At 31.4% G+C, this 23,428-nt stretch overlaps 1 protein-coding gene across 1 annotated transcript in view; it reads left to right on the forward strand.

The window, feature by feature from the left end:
* The first annotated feature begins 14,745 nt into the window (after positions 1-14,745).
* The window catches only part of LOC113394062 (myosin-VIIa), a 32,185-nt gene continuing 23,502 nt past the window's right edge, over positions 14,746-23,428 (forward strand). The window contains exon 1 of the mRNA XM_026631244.2: positions 14,746-14,966. The gene's annotated coding sequence lies outside the window, so the exon portion shown is untranslated. The remainder of the gene's footprint in view (positions 14,967-23,428) is intronic.

Here is a 23,428-nt window from a genome sequence, read left to right on the forward strand (position 1 = left end):
GTTATATGAGACAGTTAACATAACTTTAACTATACTTTAAGGTAGCGAGTTAAATTTTAATACGGTACGGTACGTTAGTCAAAATATCGCGGATGTTTTGTTTTTATGCGCATTCCTAACTCATAAATATTGATGCTACGCGGTTCCGCGCTCCGAAGCATCTGCTGTTACAGCTCTGATCCGGGTTGACGTTTAAAATTCACATATCACCAACCAACATGGGGCCATTTTATTTTTCTTTAGTAATGTCATAGATACTTGATTTATTTTAATCTATATGTATTTAAATCAACTGTACGTATATATGTCACTGAACTACTCCTAAACGGCTGCACTGATTTTGATGATGGTTTTGTGTTTGAATCCTTGCATGGCTTAGATTGGAACCGGTAGGAGCCGCTGCGATCGGGAATTAAATGTATTTTTTAGTAATTAAATGTATGCCGTATTTTTTCAAGGTCAACGCTAGTTGACCTAATTAATTAAAAAAAGCCTGAAGATTTTTGTTCCAAGTGAAGAGTAGGATTTGAAAAATTTATTCGTAAATGTTAGCGCATTCCTTGCGGAAGTTAAAGGTTACTCGTTGCGGCCTATGGGGCCCGTGTAACACGGGTGAAACGCCGCGAGGCTGGTGCTACAAGGTGCTGTAAATTGAAATCTTAAATAAAAAGTATGCAATAATGATAACTAGTGAAATTGTGTCGTAGCTAATAATATTCTACTATTAAAAATGTTGTTTCATATAATTTAATTCTTATTAATTTTATAACAGCGAGTTACAAATGACTCCGGATAGCAATGGAATATCGTTGAGAATTCGATTTTGTCGTTTCCATTCCTTTTGTAACTCATTCAAATGAAGGAAATAATAATTATGATATTTTTTAATTCATAGAAAACTTTTTATATAAAAATAAAATTCAATTTTTTAATATATTTTATTATATGGATTATTTAACTAAACAATACATACGTAGCAAACGAAAATACGCATTGATTTCACAAACAAAATGTTTTTACAGATTTCAGATATCGTAAAGAAGAACCATTTAAATTAACAAGGATATACAAAATCAATATTTAACAAAAATTTGAAGTTCGATATCCGATGGAGTGACCTTTCATCGTTTCAACGCGGATTTAGGAGAAGCGACGTGCTGTCTAGTTTATTTATTCCAAATTATTGACTTGATTACGTTGATTAGTTGTCGCATTTGATAATAATAAAAATTCTACATAAATTAGTTATATTAATAGGCAATCAACGGTATCAAAATATTATTAATTGCAGATGTTTTATTCGCTTTTATAGAATCGATATTAATAAAAAAAATTAAAAATAAATTAAAATAAGGCGCATTAAAGAAATATTATTAAAAATAATTATTAGACTTAATTGTTTAATTTCTGAACGAATTAACCAGTTTGTTTCAATATGTTCCGTTATCACTATCTTATTTTAGATTCAGGTTAGATAGGTTTTATTTATCTAGTTTATCATTTATATAAAGTTATGTCATACATTTGCATGAAATAGCTTTATATAAATAAACACTATTTGGAATGGTACCGCTAATATTAGCTTATTTTTCTTTTTTTAACTCTTAATTATATTTTTTATTTTTAATAACTGTTTTCGTATGTTACTGGGGAAAATAATAATATAATATAGTATAGTGCTTGTAGACATTTCACGATCGTGTTGTGAAAATCGAGTGTGCTTCGAGAATCGTGTTTGTTCTTTAATAATAACTCTGATGATCGAAAATTTAAATTATAATTATGAATTTAAAACAAATACTTATTAAAATATAATAAACGTTTTCTTATATCAAACATCGTGATTTATTCACAAATGAAGCTATTTAATACAACACGAGATGATGGTCTATCGTACAAACATTTATTGTAATCTATATAATTTATATATAAATTATTTGTTTTCGTAAATCAATAATTAAATACATTTAATTATATTAATCGTAAAAATAAAACTTACAGCGTTCGAGGGTAATAACTGATAAGCTAATACAAAATTTTATATGATTTAGTCAGTTGACAAAAGGGTATTATAATATAATTTATATATAACATAAATATAAGCACTTTATTCTCCTTCACTGTTATTTTGTCATCACCAAAACTGGTATAAAGGAGTCGATCCTCTAAATATAAAACAGGATCTTATTCGTTTTTGTACGTGACCTAGCCTTCCATAAAAGTCGAAGTATTAATAGCGTCGCATCCAAACAAGCTGTGTACAAATTAATACAATAGTGCGAGTTGCTAGAGGCGTCGATCGTTACGTACGATATGAAATGTTATGGGGTATATATACACTGTATCTGTAGTCGATATTTTCTATCTGTGGAACTACGTACGAATCTTAGAACGTCACCAACAATTACATAACATTATACCAATCTTTTCTCTTAACATAATGTAGTTACAGAAAGTCTTGTCTTTGTCGCGTGTTGATAACACAAATGTAAGCAATTTTCATCTTGTGAAGACACAGCTTTAGTGCGATGGCTTGCCGGAATTAACATTTCACATTTACAGCGCTGCAGCGTATTATGTCTTTTAGCAAGCAAACAAATTAATATGTTATGCACCATATAAAAAAACACAAACAAATTTAATTTAATTTTAAATTAAATTTGCATATAAACACCCCTGCTTCAAAATATTAGTATACACATGACCGTTTAAATAATATAGACGTATGTATATTGGCAAAGTAAAGTTTTCCTTTATTATAAGACTAGTAATATAGGAAAAATGACAAATTTAATAAAATAACATGAAATTCACACCTGCCACGTCAACAGTCCAAATTTAAAGCGGTTGAAACTACGAAGCGCAGTTTTTCTTTATTCAATAACTAGCTGCCCGCCTTGACTCTGTTCGGGTGTAATAAGAATTTTATTTAATTTCCCATCGCAGAGCCACCTATATAACAGAGCCAACTATATAGGACTCAAATAAACGCAATTTATTTCATCGAAATCGGTTCAACCGAGTTCATTAAAAATACACACGTACAGTAAATATATATAAAGTATATATAAAGGCTTTAGGTACATATATACTAAAATTTTCACCGGAACCTTAAATGGTTGTTTTTAGTTAGGAATTAAATATAATTTCCTTATTTATTTATTTAAGCAAAGTTAGTTTGGTGGACAACGATTAAACCGCTGAATGACGCAATAACAGCACCAAAGGGCGCACTATTAGAAGGCGTCGAAGATGTGCGCACTGAGCAAAGGCTCATCGACTTGGTATTTCTACCGCAGCGACCGTCGGTTCATTGCCATTGATATCACATTGTTAGATAATGAGCACATGCAAGAAAGTTCACATCCGTATGCGGTTGAGAGCGGTTAATCCGCACAAAACATTTGAGAACTGTAGTGTTGTTTTTGCTGACGTTATAAAGTAAAAAATAAAGAATTACGATTTATTAAATTGTATTCTGTATATTAAAATTAATGAGACATCTATATGGCAAATATGGCAACAAACCCATTAAATTGTAATTAAAAATAAATTATGTTAAAAAAAAATTTGTTCGATGATATTCGCATTAACCAATAATATATTTTTAAGTAAAGTGAGGTGAAGCCTACAAATTTCCAACCGCTGGGGAATGGCCCCTCTTTTCTTGTACAGAAGCAGGTTTGGAGCTACTTAACCGTGCTGCTCCATAAGAGTGATGGGTTTATGTGAAGACGGATTTCAACCTACACATGTAGATTTTTTTCATGATGTTTTCCTTCACCACACAAATGAAGTATATAAAAACTTTGTTGCGTTTGTTCGCAATCTGCGGTTAAGATTCGTGTTTTATCCACTTGGACACCGCGGTTCATTCAAGGCATTTTGATATTTTAAAATTAAAGTAGAAAACAGAACTACTTGCTTATAATAACCTAATGTATATTTTTAACAAGTGACACGGGATACTAAGCAATATAAGGGTTTACTGGTATATATTGACATTTTCAGGTCTTAGATAATTTCATTTCTTGTAGTATTCAGAACACAATGATACTAAGGAATGTAGATTAATTATAATACAGTCTTTACTAAGAGATTCACCATTCCATCTATAAGACAAGTAATTTATAACATCGCTCAAAATATTTTATATATATAATTGCACTTGTGCAAGATATGACTATTTATTATTATATAGTGTGTCCTTTTTTTCTTTTCTTAATATATTTTTAAGTAACGTGTGTCACAAATAAAGTTATTTCGACTTCAATGTCAATATGCATTATAAATAAATAAAATACACAAGGAATAATATATATCAGGAGATCGGGAAAATAGTAAGGTATGTGTAGTATGTCTATTATATATTCACTAACATACATAAAACAAAGTTATATTTAAAAAACAGCCATGTGACTAAATTATTTTAATAACCAGTAACATTTCAACTATTTTGCATCACTCGATGCGGATGTATGACTAAGTGTGTCTATAATTATAATAATAACTAACAAACGTCCCTTACTTTACCTATACAGATTATATCAATGAATCAATATACGAGCAGGGCTTTCAATACGAGATTTTTTCAATGTAAATTTTTGCATTCTAGGAAGTTTAGTTTTTAACGAATTTTCCGAAATTAATACAATATCAATAGTAATATTGTTTACACCACCGTTTTTTTTCAAAAATAAAATATTTTTAAATGATTATATATAATTCTTCGTTTATTATATTAATACCACTTAGACTTAATTAATTCGCACTGTTCAAACATTATTTGCATGCGGATTTCCATATTTGTGAATCAAATTATTGAATTAACAGAATTTTTATTTTATTTGATGTTAAAACTAGTTAAAACGACTTCACATTAAACACGGATATGTACTCAATATGAAATCAATGATACAAAAATATTAGTCTAATACGTAATTAGTAGAACTGGTAAAGCCGCGGATCCTGAAGATTTCTGAAGAGTTCAAACCTGGGGTCGAAGCAATAAAAATGCTCTTTTTCCGCTAAAAGAAATTGTGAGCAACTAGGAGTTTGGGAGTTGATTTAGTTCATCCATATCTCGTAAAGCAGGCAGGCGTTAGTGATGCGTCTGAAATCTTTCTCATCGAATTGCCATTTCACTTAATTATGAGCATAATGAAATAGAGATTGTACTATTTCTCTACATCTCCTGCTTAAACTCTTTGCATAAATGTCTGTCGTTTTAAAATTTATCACCAGATCATGATCTCTATAGTAAATAGAGGTCACCGAGTAGCCTAGATTTTAGGAGTAGGTTAAATTATTTTGGCAGAATTTGATTTATTTTTCATTCAATAATATAGTCTGACTATTACCGCTTAAACAATAAAGATGCGTTCTTGACACTCGCGTAACCTCAACCCGGTTCCTCATGGTATACAACAATACAACTCGTTATATTTATTGCATAAATCTGCATAACCGTCGTAAGTATAGTGACTAATCGTGGCACAAGCACGGACCGGCAGCCTTCTTGTTTTTTTGTCTGACAAAATTAATTGGCCTGTTTTTGTGAAGATACATGCATAGATAATAAATATAAGGATGTTAAGTTGCCAACAAGTCTGGTGAAACCGAAAACAGCTAGCTTGATATTATTTTGTGTTTATCGTTTGTATCTTACTGGTGTGAAACATCTTTCCTCTCGCTTACTTAAAGTATGTAGGACTGATTTCGTGAAAAGGGACGGAAATGTGTAACAGGAAGGACCAATGAGCGCGCGCGGTGCAAAAAATGGTCGTCGGATGGATGCATCTTACATATTATGAAATGTCACACATCATATTTGACTGCTGTGAGCTGCTCGTTTTTCTGAGAAATTAAACCACGTTTTTATAAACTTTTATTAAACTTTTAAGTCAATTCTTGCAAGCTGAATTAGAACCTGTTTAAGATGTTCTTTACTATTTATTTATTATACAATATTTGTTTTAATTTCTTTTTTCAAATACAATGATTAAATCGAAAATAATCTATATATATAAATACAATTCCAGTGTCTGTCTGCGATTTTAGTATAACTGCTTATTTTTAAGTTAGCTTTTCATATGGCGTGTTGTCAGAACGAAAATATTTTTTATTTTAGTATGTCTATTACGTTGTATCTTTGTTCTATTATAACTGTTATGTTTTCATAACTACAACTATTTATTTGATAACGTGGTAACCGCCTCCCATAGAAATTGGCACTGTTACATATTATCATAGCATCTCTTACATCGTCAATGTGTCACCAACCATGAAAACTAAGATGTTTTGTCTCTGGTGCTTGTAGTTACACTAGTTCATTCACCATTCAAACAGGAATACATGATATATGATGGCTGGGAGATACCTACCCAAAGCACTGTGTTCGACGGTACAATAGCAACAATATCTAAATAATTACATTATATTATATAATAACAGCTCGACTTGGTACTCATTGTTGACACTCAGTAACCATAGTTTGTCACGCTGGCCCAGTTGAAGGTCGTATAAGTTTGTTAACGCAAACTTCACACGTATTCAAAAAGGAAATTTGCTTACGGTGTATTCTTTAATCGTGAAACTAGAGAAAAACACTATGAATTAATATTAATAATTTAAATATTTGACATATGTGATTTAAATGAATTATTATAAGAAAATGATAATAATAAAACGTTAATTATTTTAAGGTCTTCGTCACAAACTGAATTCCACGTTGGTTCAGCTAGTTTATAATTTTCTTTAGACATAAAAACGCAAAGAAATAGACAATTAAAAGAAATCCCTATGACGGTACGTAAAATCACAGAGTCTACTACATTATGCAGCGAGGAACAAAAGTCATGGGAACTGAAGTTATTATTAATGAGCAATATCATGCTAGACTAATACCACTATTTTACTATATTTATTGCGTTTTGTAATTTTTGTCTATATGCACAGTACCTATCCCAAAACAGATTTACTATAAACGTACACAAAGTCGGAAAACATTTTTTCCTTGTTTCGTTTCTTTATTAGAATATGATTCATGGAATGAATAATAATTTGAAGATTATATATTGCTATATTATGTAACAGTGTTTTTTTTCTATAGAAATTTAAATATGAAAGATGAAAATGCATTCGGCCCAAGCTGTGTTTAAACAATAAAGCGCGTACTGGTGTCTAAATACATTGGTTCCCTGTAGTTTTTCGTATGTCGAATGTCGTAAGATGATTTTATAATATGAATTTTCGCGAATAGCCCGGAGAAAATTAGACAATTGTGATATTGGGAAAAACAAATCATAATATTACAATTATGGTTAAGTTAGGTAAGTAATATTGTGACTGTTCTCAGTACCCTGGAAATCCCTTCAGGAATTGGATGGCCGTGTAGTGCCACGAAACGCGAAACACATATTTCCAGCGAGATCAAAAATAGGTAAGTAATATTAGTCTGAATACAATAATTAATTAAGGTTGGTTATTAACAGTTGCGTAACTCGGTGGCCTTTGCTGCGGGATGTGTAACACTTTAGTTTCTTAAAAAGCACTCTGGTTGTAACATCATTAAGACCATATAGAGACAGAGTTAACAGACAGTTTTGTGTCATTTTTGCACAACCAAATGTGTAAGATTGAGAAATATTTTTACCATCGAAAACACTTCTTGGATATATTTCTTGTTTTCGCAATTCATGACCAGATTTATCGAGATTTTTTTTTTATGATTTCGTTAGGCGGACGAGCAAATGGGCCACCTGATGGTAAGTGGTCACCACCGGCGATAGACAATGGCGTTAAAAGAAATATTAACCATTCCTTACATCATTAATGCGCCACCAACCTTGGGAACTAAGATGTAAGGTCCCTTGTGCCTGTAGTTAAACTGGCTCACTCACCCTTCAAATCGGAACACAACAATACTGAGTACTGCTGTTTGGCGGTAGAATATCTGATGAGTGGGTGGTACCTACCCAGACGGGCTTGCACAAAGCCTTACCACCAAGAATGAAGTGAATGAATTCTAGACATCAAATTAGAGACCAACACTATCCAGCACCTCACGTTGCTTAGAATGGCAGTTATTACGCTCAGCTAGTGACTATCTTCACCAGGGAATGCATCTGGGGCCCCCAAGCGGCACACTCCATCAGGGCGTGACGCGCCGTGTCCAAAGGTACGCCACGACTCGTTATTGGCGGGCATCATCTACCGCCTCACTATCTGGTGCAGGTACCTACCGAAACAACCATGTCCAATACGAACCTACATCAGCCTGAATGTGACTGTACCTTGACTCCACCCACCACTTCACCACCACCACCCAGCGAGGCAAGTTGAATATTTGCAATTAAATTCATTTCGAATAAAATAAGTATGTGTATTATTATCACTATTAAGTTATCACTTGTTAACAATTTTACTACTTTTAACTTATTGATATTGACTTATCGTTATCGTCGAATTATTATTATTAATATGATCGCCTGAAATGCGAGCATTTCACCTTTTAAATATGTATATATTCCGATTCTATCAGCGAAAAAAACCCAGCCATGATAAAGAAAAGATCAATAAAATATTCATTTTCACTTTATAATTATATTGAAAACATTCAAACATGTTTACTATCCAGTGATCTGTCCAATCAGATAAAGATAATATTTATGTGGACGTAGGATTTTTTACGACATCTACAGCCTTGTTTGGCTATAAATGTTGTTTTTGTTAGGAGATTAAAATTGTGAATAGCTTAATTTGGTATCGAGATGTAGTTTATATAATATATTTATATAGTCAGTACAATTTACCGAACCTTATAGGATAGATTACCTAATCTAGGATGATAATGACTTACCCTATCTAAGTTAAGTCTCAATACAATTATCTTGCAGTATGTAGATGTATTATAAAAGTATAGTAAGTTATTCGTTTATTAACAATAACTTATTTATTGTAATAATTTGTACTCATATATTAAAATACGTTTTGGCGTGTGGTAAAGGCTGGATTATCGATTAGCCAGTGTAGGCTTAGGGACTCTGCATTGGCTAGGGCCCGTAGGCAGACTAAACTTGAAAAATAAGGTTTTGAATCTCATTATTAATGAAATTATTAAAGAAAAATATCGTAACATACTGAAAAATACAGAAAAATAAAAGTTAGAAAAGACTAGGCGGTAGAAAAATTAAACTGATTAGGGGTCCTGACATCCTTAATGATGTATGTGTGTGTATCGTATGAAACTAAGAATTAATTATAAAGAAACTACGATACGTCATGATGTTTGCTGTTTAAAACCTATAATTGTGATGCTAGTGTGTACCTACATTGCTTCACCTGCGTTTAATTTGGTTTATATAGGCCTGTTTATTAGACACGGCGAGTTCGTCTGCTTAAAGTTCCGAACTTTAGGGATGCATTGCGAATTTATACAGCCTTATCATGAATTATCATCTATTAAATGAAAATAGAATATATTTTAAATCGGACTAAGTACTCCCTTTATTTAATAATATTAGTGCATATTACATATTGTTCTCATATTCAAATCTACTCACTAAGTAAAGTTTCGGATTTAGCTAAAACTATTTATTTAGCGAATGACAATTTAGATAAAATTACTAAATGGTCAAAATCTTTTGGATTATAGGTAAACCCTACAAAAACCCAAGTTTTAATCATCGGGAGTTCTAAATTAATATCACGCATTTCTTTTTCTGACTTACCCACTGTTCGCTAGGATAATGTTGACATAACGCTTAGCACAAATTGTAAAAATTTAGGGGTTATTTTTGATCAACATTTATCGTGGGAAGCACATATAAGTAACTTAAGTAAAAAAATGTTTTCTGCTGTAGGGTCGCTCCGTAGCTTGCGAAACTTTCTACCAATTCCCACAAAAATTTCGCTTGCACAGAGCCTCATATTACCAATTCTCGATTATGCTGACACTTGCTATGTTGACTTAAAAGAGAAGCAATTAAACAATCTTGAGCGTCTTCAAAATCTTTGCATTCGTTTCATATTTGGTCTTCGTAAATATGATAACATCTCCGACTTTCGCAAAAAGCTCAAGTGGCTCCCAATTCGCTATCGCAGGAATACTCACATTCTCCATCTACTTTACTCAATTCTTTTTCATACTTCAAATCCCCTCTATTTAAAGGATAATTTTAATTTTTTATGTACTACTCATAATCGAACGTTTCGTTCTGAAGATAATTTACTTTTAAAAATTCCTCCTCATTCGACTTCATTCTATGCAAATTCCTTTATTGTTCAGGCTGTTCGTCTGTGGAACTCTCTTCCTGTTGAAGTAAGACGTGCACAATCACTTGCTTCATTTAAAACTATGTTGAAATAATACTATCTTGCATTTTAATGTTGTATTTAGTTCGAGAGAATTTTAGTTTAATTTTATATATAATTTATATCTAATGAGTTACATACATATATGTATGCTTGTTAGCTACCAGGTACTGTACATTATTTTATTTTAAATATATTATTATTTAACTGTAATGTATTCATATATTATGTTTATATCTGCCTTGTACACCCCTACCGCTTTCTCTATCTGTTTATTTCATCTACCCTAAGGTTGCCTGGAAGAGTTCGCTGTTTAGCGATAAGGCCGCCTCTTGTGCATCTTTCTTAAATTTGATTCAACTTTATGTTTACTGGTGTACAATAAAGAGTATTTTGATTTTGATTTTGATTTGCATTCAACTATACAAACTCAATAGTTTTATTATATTTTAAATTAAACACAAAAGACTTTTATCGCTTTATACAAAGAGTTCGCGACAAGTTAAGTTGCGATTGTTGCGCGTAAAACATAAGTAATACGTAACTTATGATTTGTGGATCTCCAATAAACTGGTTTTTATTATAAAATGGTTATAATTCACGAAACATAGTATTTACATATGATACGAGCTTAATTTGGTTACATCCTGTTTCGCATATATAAATTTTGTCTTGGCACAGGTGCTTAAGTTTTATGGTTGCAAGAACACGCAATAATGTCGATGTGATATCAAGTAATGCATGCCTAATTAAAATATTAAATTGCGTCATACCTACCATACATCATCAGAATTGAAATACACATTGTTTACCTATTTATTTTATAAGAAATTTAAGTCATTTTAAAAAAAAAAATAGAAATTTCTGGATAGTAACAAAATTAAATATGCCATTGGATATGCTTTTTAAGTAATTTCAGTATGATCATATTTACATTATTTATTGTGGTTTTAATTTAACTACGAAGAATTTCACGACGAAGTGATTTAAGCCTACGGACATGACGGATAAAAATCTGCCACATGCGTATCCAGTAACGCGTATTAGAGCTGCGCGTTGTGATCAAGTCTGAACCATTTCTTCAAAATAAGGTAGAAGGTTACCCCTCCCAGATATGCAAGGCACACACAATACTTACTCCACGTGTTTAATTCGTGCTACATGATTATATGAACTAAACATACTGGTACTTCGTACTTTACTTGGTACACTCATCAGATATATTACTTCCAAACAACAGTACTTAGTATTGTTGTGTTCCGGTTTGCAGGGTGAGTGAGTCACTACAGGCACGAGAAACGTAACATCTTAGCTTCCAAGAACGGTGGCGCGTTGGTGGTGTAAGTTATTGTATATGGGGGGTATTATTTACTTACCAGGTGGTCCATTTGCACGACCGCCTAACCCATTCTAAAAAAAAACATTCCAACTTTTTTCAACACAGCTTTTGAACCTGTATAGGTTACCTTACTAAAAGTATCAAAGGTTATGAAATGAGAGAAAAATATTCTCGAAGCGCGATATTCAATTATCGTTATTAGAGCATTTAACACCCATTAGCTTATAGAGATGTTATCTTTCTTATTTAGCAGTATTTATTTCCGTTTTGAAAATTCTCGGCGAGTCTCCTTGTAACACTTACTTACTGTTACTTATTAATTTATTATGTCAAATTCATAAATTGAAACTATAAAATGTATCAGAGTTATCTGAACATTATAACATTTAAACTAAACTATATTTAAAATTACTTAGTATTATTTTTAAATAAATATTCAAAAAAAATAATAATTTTATTTACATAAGAATTATTAACATAGTATATTTATATAGAAGTATATATAAATATTTATATATCCTTAAATATATACCAATTTGAATTCAAAATAGTTACTGTATACATCTTGACCGCGTGAAATGGTGATAAGGCTTGCAGCATTTCCCCGTTAAATCGCAATTCCGATACTTTGGGCAAAAAACGAACCAGTCCTCCTGTCACCAGTGGAGGCAATAAGGCGAGATGTTTACTTTTAATGAAGCTTTTTGTACTACTACTCCAAGTAGTGATCTAAGAAATGGTTATTATTTCTTTCAGCACCAATGTCTATGGACGGTGGGGACCACTTACTATGAGATAATACATTTGGCCGTCCGCTTAAATATTACATAAAAAATTGCTTTGCTTTTATTGATTGATTTATAAAACAATGTATTCTATGCTATTCTGCCTTTGAATAATAATCAATGATGACAGAAAGTGACAAATTAGTGGTTAACTAAACGCCTGCAAAACAATGTTTAGATTACGTTAAAATACCGCTAGTGCAGTGATTATTTCTAATATGTATTTAGAAAAAAAGAAATACTTTTTTCATTAGATTTTCAAACCTTTTTGACACGAATTTCTATTACTTATGTACCTGAACAAAACATTATCATTTTGTTACATTTTATATAATAATTATTGAAACAAGATTAAATTTTGTGGGTTAAGCAATAAAAAAATGTGGTAGACTCGTTATATAAGCGACTGTTACTGTAGTGCTCTACTTAATAACTTTCAATTATTATTATAAGTCAGCCTATCAAAGATAACTCCTACGCCAAATAGTTATATACGCCACATAGTTTAGCCTTCAAGTTTTCGGTATAGAAGACCTAGAGACTACCAAATCCTACACACTGCAAGTACGTGAAAACACACTGACTTTCTACTTGTACTAAGTTACCAAGCTGCATGATTTCACTTCGGAAAATATAATCACGGACAACTTCGACGTCTGTATATCGGTCCCGGCGCGACTTGCATTAAGTACCAACAGAGTAAGCCAGTAAGACAGATCGACAAACAGATCTCCTTGATGTTAAGCAGTATTTCAGCGAGTGCTACAAGTGACAATAATAACAATATTATAAGCAAATCACTTGGTAATATTGCTTGATGTAAGCCCGTCTAGATACCAGCCACTGATCACAATGTATTACCAAGTATAAACCAAGTATTGCTATGATCCGTTTGCACGGAGAATGAGCCAGTGGAGCAATAGCACAAGGTACATAACATCTTATTTCCCAAGGTTGCTGGTATTGGCGATGTAAGGAATGATTAATATATCGCCCGAATATATATACGCTGTGGTGACGACTTATCATCAGGTGGCCGACGAGCCCTTCCGACTAGTAGTTTAAAAAAATAACAAAAAATTGGTGTTTATTTACATTGATTTCGCATCCAGGCCAATCCAGCGTCACAAATACTTCGTCTAAAGAGAACGCGATCAGTTTTTCTAAAGTATTATCTGTTATCTCGCTTTTCTTAAATTCATCTTCAATGAATAACATATTTCTTAAAATTATGAATTTAATTGATTTTTAAAAGAGAGCATATTTTTATTGCTTTTCTTGTAATTATTAATGATTGAATGAAAAATTGTTTTGGTGTTATGTTTTGTTAGAGTATATTAATAACATAATTATCCCTGGCTCTTCCTACTCAACACCCAATCTATTATAAAGCTATAAAACTATTTATTGTAAATCTGATTGATTTTAGACGTATAATTTATTAAAATGAGTTCTTGCTTAATGGTTATTACAAAAACGTGTCCGTTATTTTGTAATAATTTAGCAACGAATAGACTATTATTACTCGGTACAAGCGTTTATTCAATGAATATAATGTCGTCACTAATAATTAATTGTTATCTTAAATGCGGATCTACAATTCTAAGTATTCTCTTGGTCACCGCCAGGGTCTTGATCGAGCATCAGTCACAAAATAAGATGTGATGCGGATGTGTAAATGCTAATAAATCTTTCGATTAAAATGTTTATCGTGTCGTTAATCTAATAATGTAGTCTAACGGTCACGCGTGTCGCAGAAAGAATTTAGAATAGTCGAGGAATGTAAACATTGGCTGCGGATAATTTTGAAGCCTTTGCAGGCAGTGGTGCCATCTAGCGGAAAATCCATATATTGTATCAATCGATAGCTTGTAAGTTTTCCAGGTAGTCAGAACTTACTACTTAAATTACAAATAATACAAAACAAAATCCCACAGATAAATTGCAGGATATTTGCTTATATATCTTATACAGATATATATATGTATAGATATGATCCATTAATATTTTTATTCCGAAGTGGTAGTTTAACTTTAACTTAACTATTTTAATGATGTTTCCTGATTACAACAGATGGCGTTATGAATGTTGGTTAATCAGCTAATACATTTATCTTAAGCTAATTATTTCTTTATTATGACAAATATTGTGTACCTTAAACCTAATTTTAATATGATAAAAGCTTTATATAAATTAGCTCCAGATTCTATAAGTGAAGGCTTTTCTTAACTTTAAGGTTGTATTAAACATGGCGGCGCAGGCGGTCGGTAAAGCAGTCGCCCCGGTCCGGTGCCGACAGGCGACACGCAAGCGCTACAGGTAGGTTAACATTCACGGTCTGTCGCATTTGGTGCTCCTGTGCGCTCTCCGTCGCGGCTCCAGCATCGAAACCGTACGTTAACGATAAAATGTCCGAAGATTTGTGACTGGTGATCGTGGGTGATTCAACCGAGTGTTCGGTTTATCAAGTGATTGTGATATGACGACGGGCGCTGGCATTTGATCGTGCGACTCAGTGGATCTTAACGGTAAATTTTGTTAACCGACACTATGACCTGTCGCTGTTTACTCTGCGGTCAGGTGATTGAAGTCCATATATTACAGCGGTGCTAAGTTCAACGAGAAGAATGTTTAATTATTTAACGAATTTCATGATTAGCTTTATAGAAAAATCAAGCGTCGGTGCCTTCCTACGTGGAAGGTATGTAGCGGTGTTTACACGTGAATTATGACACCGATAGCTGATGCGCGTGAGGCTGTAACTCGTAAGTCAATAGTGGATTTCTCGTGTAATGTGAGATTTATCATAATAGCGAAATTTCGAGTTGAATTCGAAATTTACCGTTGCCATGGAAAGTTTAGAACGCATATAAGTTAAAACTTCACGTTCTAAAATTTCACTCGTCTAAGAATCCTATTAGAATTTAATTGACTTCTTCTAGAACGTTAATGAAACAATTTTACATCCATATATCATTCTATAATGACTAAAAACATTACAATATACCTAATTAGTTGAGAACAGTTCGAGAGAATATCTATACCGAGAACTTATAACTTAAACTTTTCAACATTGATATTCGCGGCGGTGTGACTCATCTTAGCATTTTTAAATAATATAAAATAATGATTTTAGTATTCTAGCTGTGAATAATAGATATATTTTGGTTCCTTCAACTTCATTTGTATCTATTCATTGGTTATAAAATCTACAATTTAGTACATTATGCATATGATGTTCAATCGAATAGAACCATTGCATACATACGTTACAAATAATCTATGAAAACATATCAAACGTTCGACAGATTATATCTGATACCCGTGTGAAGCTTGTGTTTGCAACGCACAATCGACCATCAATGTTTATAAAGTAACAAGAGCATACAAATTATTTATTAATGTATCTTTATATCTAGATGACAAATAAATAAAACTAACAAAGTAACAATCCAAATTTCGTTGGTAACAATTACATATCAACTTATGCTTCATTCGAAACGGGTTATACAAAATAACACTGTTTCCCTCGTTATTCGTTAAATTTATCTTTCTCGTTAAACGTAATTTCTATGCCTGGCTGAAATTGCCGTAAGTTATAGTTAAAATCCATGTCTAGGTCTCTCGTTTTGTTCTCGCATGGGAAACAAACCCTAAACACCCCGCGAAGACCATCTTCGACACGGATCATAGAATAACGTTTAGTAACACGCGTGTGTCGTGCCTGTGACGTGTTTCGCTTGTAGAATATATATAGCCAGTCTAACTTTTCAAATTTCATTGAGATCGGTGATATAGTTTAGTTTTGTTGAGATACTATATATAGACATTAGATGAAACATAGAGCTCAATCATTTTATTAATAACAAACCTAATAACAATAATTCATATCAAATATTTTTTATAAGATACAAAGCTCGTATCGATACGATAATGTCGCCATAAATCTTTTATCGTCTGATAATAGTAAAGTACGATTTAATCACTGTTATTGAACGGAAGAGTGGTTATTGTTCGTAAAAAAAATTATGAACACTTTTATTCATTCTAGGTACGTTTTTTTATTATTTACGTAATAATTTTAAATCAATAAATAATGGTTTGAAAACAATTTGAAATATATTTGTTTTCCATTATGGAATATTATTTTAGTATAAGACATACCGTTTAATAAATGATAACGCATTCTTATACAAAAGATATCAACGCGTCAAAGTTTACCTTACGATGAAATTGTTAGTATAATAACTATATAAAATAATTTCGCGTAATTTTGGAAAGGTCTGATATTTAATAATAAAACTGGTTAGTTACTAAATAGAATAAAAACGATTGGAAGTCAAAATGTAATGTGATCTCAGCTGGATCAAGTTTCTATATTTGCACATACATCTATATTTCTACTAATATTATAAATGCGAAAGTAACTCTTTTGTCTGTCTATCTGTCTGTGTTTCTTTTTCCTGACCAGATTACTGAACCGATTTTGATGAAATTGAATATGAAGCAATCTTGAACCACAAAGAAAACAATTTTAATGTTTAACACCTAATGAACAAACTCCTAAAATAAGAGTAAAGCCGCGGGCGATAACTAGTTAGAAATATAAACTTAAGTATCATACTTAGGCAATACAGTAACGTCAGAAGTACAGATAGCGTGAACAGAAGACACGAAACTAATAAACTGAAAAAAGTAATATCTAGTAGACAATTAATATTTATCACGCCACTGAAAATATTATACTCTCTTGATTTGTAATTGATATACATATATGTTATATAGTGCATTCAAAACTCTATTGTTAAAATTTGCTATCGGAATAACAATGTTTATTGAAATCACAGCACACCATCGCTAAATAGCGATAAGAATTATTAAATTGTTTCGATCAATTATAGTGCAGCTCAACTTTCACTGGAAAAAGGGACACGGGGCCAAATATACTTAGTTTGTTCGACCAAATTACTTCTTAAAATATTTCTGAATTTATGTTCAATAAAAGAAAGTCCAGAAGTATTATTTCAAAACTTGATCGTAACCTTAATCGCGAAGACACGTTAGACAGTATTTTGAATGCTAAAAATAGCATTGCATTATTTTTTTTCTTAAACGTCTTCACTGTTACGTGATTTATGTGATCTGAGTGACATAGAAATATCATTTTATTTGATACTAGCGATTTATTAATAAAGAAAATGATGTGATGTTTAAAATGTAATTTAAATCCATTAGTTCCGTACCTTACCATACGTACGTACAAACAAATTTTGTCTATTTATAACATTAGCACAGATTTTTATCTATATTTTTTATTTGTTAACTACGCAGTTCATAATATTATAGTATATTAATGGCGCCCTTTTATAATCCGATTAGAGGACAATTTGACACGACCGGATATAGATCAGGCGCGCTTGACTATACGTGCTCGCGAAGCATGGATATGTAACACTGCCAAATTTCTAATTACGAGCTATTGTTGAAAATCCTTTGAAAAAATTAATAAATTTAGGTATTATTTGAGTTTAGGACTTCGGAATCTGCAGCTTTATAATCTAGACTAGACACAGACAATAGTATGAATGAAAACATGCCTATTAAAATGTCTACTAAAAATGTAATATTTAAGTTAGTAGTGGTAATAAATAATCAATATATTATATATAAAAAAAAAACTACTGAGGGAATATAAAGAAAAGGGTGTCCCGCATTTTATTTCAAGGCGAACTAAGAAACAGGCAAACCTGGAGTTTCTGAATAGCTTGTCGACGTCATATTTATTTATCTGTCTGTATTACTATATTATATTGTAAATTATATGCGCTGAATATTGTGGTCTGGCGGATCATCAGCTGCCAAAGTCTCACTTGCAAGAATTTAATATATATACATACATATACATTCGATTATGTTCAGTTTTATCGTTAGTGTTTTGTTTAATATTAACAATGCAGTGCAGGTTTAATTCTTGGCATATCAGCTTGTGGTATTGATCCATAGTATTTGTAAGACTTCTTTCGAGTAATATGTTAACTCCGACTTAACGTTAACTGATTCGGCTAACATTTGGATATTTAAGGCGACTGTCTTACAGATATAGCTTAACCTATATGACATAACGATGTTTTATCGATATTAGATACATATTAATTTTATTCTTCAATCATATATTTTATCCATACTTCCATACAAATATTATAAATGTGAAAACTGTCTGTTAACGTTTCAAAGCTAAGCCACTGAACCTTTGATGAAATTTGGTACTGAGTAAGCTTAAGCCCTAACGAAGGACATAGGCTACTTTTTTAATTCACTTCTCAAGTGAGGTATAATTTAGGAAAGTTACGGTAGCATGCGCAAGACGAAGAAGGTACCGCTGGTTTTTTGTGAGTATTATGGTGTCCTAGGTCACACTAGGCGTCCTGGGCACTTCACTTCACGTGGGGAAAACGCGTAATGCGTTTTTCGCGCGAGAAAAATAAAAGTAAAATTAAGGTTTGAGTGCTATGGAGTATCATAAATATTGCGCGGGTAAAGTAAATAAATTAAACAGTAAAAACGTTGAATCGCAAATAATGTATTATTTTTGGTTTTCATTATTTTTATGATATTAAAATATGAAGGTCAAAGTTGCAATTTGCAAAAATATCTTATACACATGTATATACGTGTGTATAAAATATATTATGTACGTATGTCATTAAAGGCGTAGCCTCCCTAATATTAATTATCCTCAAATGATAGTGTTTTAAATTTAATAACTCTTATTCATATGTATTCTGGAATAATTTCCATTAAATTAAAAAGTTGGTCAAACTGTAATTAGGCGACAGGTTTTGAGCGTAATTAGTTAATGCGTTTATTGTGTAGGTGAATTGTATAAACGTAGCGAGGGAGTCGAAGGATTTGGAAATGTCCCTTGACGGTAACAGTGTATGTATCTGGCCAATGCCCACGAGAAGTGGTGACTAATTACTATCAGATTGCGCGTGCTGCGTCTGCCTTCCTCAATAAAAAAGTATGTTGCGTTTTATGAATACATTGTTATGATGCGTTTTGATACTGTTCAATGCACATTCAATTCTAAGAATAAAGAACTAGATGCAAACTCGTGATCTACTATGATATATAGTGGCTAGATATGATCGCTTTACTAGTGCAAATTAATGTTATTTGGGCTTTATAGTAAAATAAACAATAAAATCAAAACTATTTGATATTATTGAAATAAAAACAGACGCTCAGGACGGACAGGAAGACAGATTAACAGATACAGGATTCTACATAAGAATCCAACTTATATTCAATATAATATTATCATAAATTTTACGGTTTAACATTATTAAAAATAGTAATAAGAATTATAAAGAGATTTTATATTTGCGACGTTGCTCATTGGAGGACAGATTATCAAACAAAAGGCAGATGTGCGCGCGATGACTTTAATTTGCTAAGCACTCTATCCAAGCACATCTGTAATTTTGTTTTAAAATCTGTGCTTAAGACAGAAAGTAGAAAATTAGATCGATCGAAAATTCAATGTAACGCATTCATATTATTTAAATATAAGCTAAATTATTTGACGTAACAACGTTGTCGGGTATTGTAACAAAGTGGTCAGCTATTGTAAAATTACATTAATTAAAGTATTAGATTGCGTAACTAGTTGTCGACTATGTGTTGTTAAAACACACCGTTAGGATTCTTACAACCGCCGCTGCATATAAACGGTACCATCGCAGCGGTATTTGATTTCGTGTGCTTATATTATTATTTATATATCGGCATAGAGTGTCGCACTACAAACGAACTAAAACAAACGGGACAACTTTATTATTTCGGTATGCGTGACAGCTACGCTTGACACTCGCCAAACGTCATACTACGATACTAGAGTGCGTGTACTTAGTGGCCAACTATTGACAAACTGCACCGTTCCTCTAGCCCAGTATGAAAGAGCGTGTAGCCGCTTCTTCTATGTCGCCATGTGAAAACAACCTTATTTAATAGGCATGTAGATAAACACATAATTAGTTAAAAACTACATTACAATAAAATAATTTAGAGTAAAACAGAGGGCGGTTTAAACCAGAGTTCCGTACGCTCCATCTGTCTTGTGAGGCTGAATTTTTTATTATTTTTTTTTTCGTGTTATGTCAACGTTGCTTTTTCTTTATTGAATATGTAAATGTGCCAAGCGAATTGAATATGTGCAACTTATTACGTGTATCACGTCAAGGCTGCATATACATTAAATTAATATCCAGTGTATTTGTAGCTGTATTAATATAATGACCTTCACATTAAAACATATTCATATAATACTTATATATACCTACTGTTTTTCAATTTAACTCAATGCAAGGTAATAAATACGAGTATCTTATATTTTCCTTACGTATTTTAAACTTTTATTATGATTATTATCATATTACAAAGTATCTTATTTTTAAATTATATAATTTAATTATAAATTTTATAAATAGTTGTTAACATTCTTGTCATTTAAATGCTTTGTTTTCTTTTTTTTTATAGAAAAAATATAGCTTAATACAATTCTAACGTCCTTTATTTTACGACATTACTGTCGAAAACATTCTTCTTCAATTTTCAAATAAATCGAATGAATGATACATTTAAGTAGGTACAGCTTTAATCAATTGGTTGTAAGTTATAACTCGATTTAATTTCTTCGAACAATTTAACTACAACCTTAATAAACTCGGGTATATTTACCAGTTTTGGCCTCATCGTTATGTTCCATTGTTCATTTATCGATTCTAAATTTTCGCAGCAATATATCATTACTTTTAATAATGTGTTTACAATAATTAATTTTAATGCTACCTCTTATTTAACCTACTTAAATTATTTTTCTTCCTTCTTAAGGGAGCTGAAAAATATATAGAAATATCCATATTGGAAGCAATATTATACTTCATTATCTGTTTATTTTTAGTAATTATAATAAATCAAAAAGGAGTTAGAAAAAGTCATACATAACTAAAATGTAGTTTTTAATATAAATTCAAATAATGTCTTAAATAACAAAGTGCTTTTTACATCATAATATATCGTATACTACAAGTCCATTAAAATTGATAATGTTAAGAAACTCATGTGAGGCCTAGAGAAATTCCACACATAAACTTTCTTTGTAAAATAGGTATTCTCAGTGATTTGCTTTCACCTGCTTGCGGAATAACGAACAAATATTAAATTAAATAATTACCGTTTAAAAGACCCGTTAGGAAATTACTCATGTAACAAGTAAACTATATAATATATTGTTATCTTCTACGTGTTAGGTACTAAAGTTTAACTTTTGTACATTATATATTTTGTTTAAAATTGCCATACGCTTAACAATGTTTTACAGGCTTTTTTGCTCTTGTCATTATATTTGAAGAAATATAAAATATTTCTTTCCAGGCGTATACTTCTAAGTTACTTACGCGCGCAATATTCTCTCAATGTGACATTACAGTATTTTCCATTTTATTATACCAAAAATTTTAAATTTAGAGGCTGATATGTCAGAATGCATTTCATGTTTACTAGACATTGATAGAAGATATCGTATAACGAAATATTCGTATTATAAGACAATTAAATAATATTAAACTATATATACATATATAATATATATTGTGCGTTAACATTTTAAAGCGTTAACGCCTAACGGTTACACAGATCAAACATACTTTCTAAATTATATTTTTAGTATGTATAACGATAATAATAATATCTCCTCTCCCAAAAGTGTTTTTTATAAAATAGTTTATGTAAGGCTATAGATCCGTTAAAGTTTACTTTAATATTGCATTAATATTTAAAAAAAAATCGACGTTAAGATATGCAACATGTTTCACTGGAACTTCCGTTATTGTACGAAGCATGTTGGTATTAGGTATTTTGTAATGGCAGTGCCCTACATGGATACTGAATACTAGACATAGGTGCATTTAATTATTTACTTAGTATAATAAATATTTAACACGATATTGCTACAAAACAATAAAATTCCAATTATATTTCTTAGACATTTAGTGTTCTAAAATGAAATATAAAAATACTTCATATTAATTAATAATGTTATGAATGGCAATTTTTTTTTAATGTTCTTCAGTGAGGTTGGACGAATTCGAATAAAAAAGTAGGTAGATATTGAAGATTGTAGTAAATATATAGTGGAATAGAACATAGATTATTATTTAATTTTTTTAAAGCGGCTTGCTCCAGGTTTGCACGGTGCAATTTATTAATAACTAGCGACCCGACCGGCTTCGCACGGGTGCAATGCTGGTATTAAATGAATGTCTTTATATACATGTTCAAAGCTTTTTTTGTAATTAGACAATACAATCGCTATGTCCCTGCGTTTTAAATCTGTAATATCTTCGAAAATATTCATTTAAATTACATGCTGTAGTATTGATCCATATTGATCTATATTAAATGTACAATGTATTTAAGGTACTTTATTGAATAAGGATTAATGCTGTATTATATAAGCCATTATTTCTCGTAAAAAGTAAAGGATAAAAAATGGTTATTGTGGGTTATCCCTAAGTGATAGACATATACCATCACGAATTCTTTGAGACGTTTTTAAGGTGTACAATATTGTAGTACATTATTTTAATCTATCTCGTGGGGTTTAAGCCGTCGTTAATCGTAAGCGCAAAAAATGTGTTTATTTACGAAATCACATTAGAAACGTCTAAAGTTATCAGTGTTTCACCACTTTATTGTGCATGTATTTTATATACATAAACCTTCCTTTTGAATCACTATCTATTAAAAAAAAACTGCATCGAAATCCGTTGTGTAATTTTAAAGATCTAAGCACACACAGGGACAGACAGACGACTTTGTTTTATACTATATAATGATAATGATAATGAAGAAAATTAAATGATATAGGGTATAAAATATATAACTATTTTATTTGATATATCAAATAAAATAGGAACCAAAATATTAT

The sequence above is a fragment of the Vanessa tameamea genome, chromosome 4 (assembly GCF_037043105.1).
Source record: "Vanessa tameamea isolate UH-Manoa-2023 chromosome 4, ilVanTame1 primary haplotype, whole genome shotgun sequence".
Taxonomy (NCBI): Eukaryota; Metazoa; Arthropoda; class Insecta; order Lepidoptera; family Nymphalidae; genus Vanessa; species Vanessa tameamea.